Genomic DNA, 2,160 nt, shown 5'->3' with positions numbered 1-2,160 from the left:
CGCTGCAGCTCCGGGGGGCGCCGCCAGGGGGCGCCTCGCACGTCCCGTGGTGGCCGCGCTGCCCCGGGGCTCCCCGGGATCTGCTTTGAGAAACGCCCCTCCCCCTCCAACACTGCGCTTCCGCGTGACGTGGCGTTTCGCGGGTTCCTATTCTGAGAAAGCCTTTCCCCTGTCAATCACAGCAGCACCGTCCGGAGAGAGCGCGCGCCGCAGAAGCGCACGGGTCCGAGGAGCGCGGCCGGTGCCCGGATGCGCACGTGTGCGGCGCGCGCCGCGAGCGTCCGTGCGGCCCCGGATCCTCACGTGGGACAGACGCGGGATCGCCGCGTGCCCACGGCGGGGCCGCCTTTGGCCGCGGGGGCGGCGTGGCCCGGCCTTGCCCTCGCGCCGCGGCGGCCGCGCGGCGTTGCCCGCCGACCCCCCGGGCTCTGGGCGGGGTCCGTGACGCGCGCCCGCCGCGCCAGCCCCGCTCGGGACTCGCCGCCGGCAGGGTGGGTCGCGGTGCCCGCGCCGCTAGGCCGGGGCGTGCGGCTTGTTTGAAACTCTGGGATGTCGTGAAGGAAGCGGACGGAACACGCTTGTCTTCCGAGGGACACCTGTGTGCACTCTCCGGGTTACCCGGCTGAAAGTGGGGTCCGGGTCCCAAAGAGCGCATGCGCTTCGTGGTGATCAGTATTAGCAGAGCGATTTAGGAACGACCCGCCCCACACCCCCGGCCACGTGCGCGTTCTGGGGTACACCCTTCATGACATGTGGCCCTGCCATTCCGTCACCGTTCTGATACTTCATTCTCATTTCCATTTCACACTTCACCATTGGAAAGTCTTCTTTCATGAAGTGTCGTTGAAGTCCCTCGCCCATTTTAAAACTAGACTGTTTGCCTCCTTTTTATTTGTAGAAGGTCTTTTTGTGTTTTTGTATGGTTTTGTTTACCGTTACATCTATTGCTTTAAGAAATATCAATATTACACAAATTTATGATTTACAATATCCCCATTATGGCAAGACAAACAATAGGGCCATAAAATAAAAAGTCTTTTGGGCATTTATTATACCAAGCATGTAAATTATTGTTCTCATTATGACATAAGAATAATACTCTTTTGATGTCAAAAGGCATATTGTGTTGGCTCAAGGTCCACTGAAGAGCTTCCAGGAATTTTAAAACTGAATCTGGCCATGCTTTCTTTTTCTTTTTTCTTTTTTTTTGAGACGGAGTTTCGCTCTTGTTACCCAGGCTGGAGTGCAATGGCGCGATCTTGGCTCACCACAACCTCCGCCTCCTGGGTTCAGGCAATTCTCCTGCCTCAGCCTCCTGAGTAGCTGGGATTACAGGCACGCGCCACCATGCCCAGCTAATTTTTTGTAGTTTTAGTAGAGACGGGTTTTCACCATGTTGACCAGGATGGTCTCGATCTCTTGACCTCGTGATCCACCCGCCTCGGCCTCCCAAAGTGCTGGGATTACAGGCTTGAGCCACCGCACCCGGCCCTAGCCATGCTTTCTATACAATAAATAGAACAGCAGCAATCTCTGCTACTTCCTGAGCACAAACTAACCATTTAAATAAACTTAAGTAAACGACTTAAGTCATTTATTGAGAATAAACAACATTTTAGAAACTAGTTATCACTAGCCCAAATCTGTTTTTTACTTTCTTGAATATGTCTAAGAAATTTCAACATGAAGTATACATTAAAAATTAATAATTTCTAATGTGTACATAAGCCAAGCTGCTCACTCCTGTGGAAGCAAAACTTACTTCTGAAAATAACCTACAGAAATTATATGTAAACACATAGAGCTTGAGGTAGACTAAGAACATCCTTCTATGAATCAAAATACAAAGGTCTCATTATATGTGTAAATGAACACACTTTCATTCGTTTGGGATATATTGGCATGGCATGACTGTACATATTTTATGTACACCGTAAAAGAAGTATTGACAGTGTTTGCAGTGACAGCGTACATTGTAGTCACAACTACTGATAAGGATATAAAACCTTAATATGAAAACGACTTTGCTTTAAGTAAAGTTTTTAAGTGAAAAAGCCAGCATTCCTGTTGTAACGTGGACAGAGGTCTACAATGTTCAGAGCCAAGAATCTCTTTGGTTGTTCCCCAGTGTAACAATGCACATAAGCTTTCTCTCTCTGT

This window comes from Cebus imitator, unplaced genomic scaffold (genome assembly GCF_001604975.1).
Source record: "Cebus imitator isolate Cc_AM_T3 unplaced genomic scaffold, Cebus_imitator-1.0 Scaffold392, whole genome shotgun sequence".
Taxonomy (NCBI): Eukaryota; Metazoa; Chordata; class Mammalia; order Primates; family Cebidae; genus Cebus; species Cebus imitator.
The sequence above is the reverse complement of the archived record's forward strand: the minus strand, read 5'-3'. Positions refer to the sequence as shown.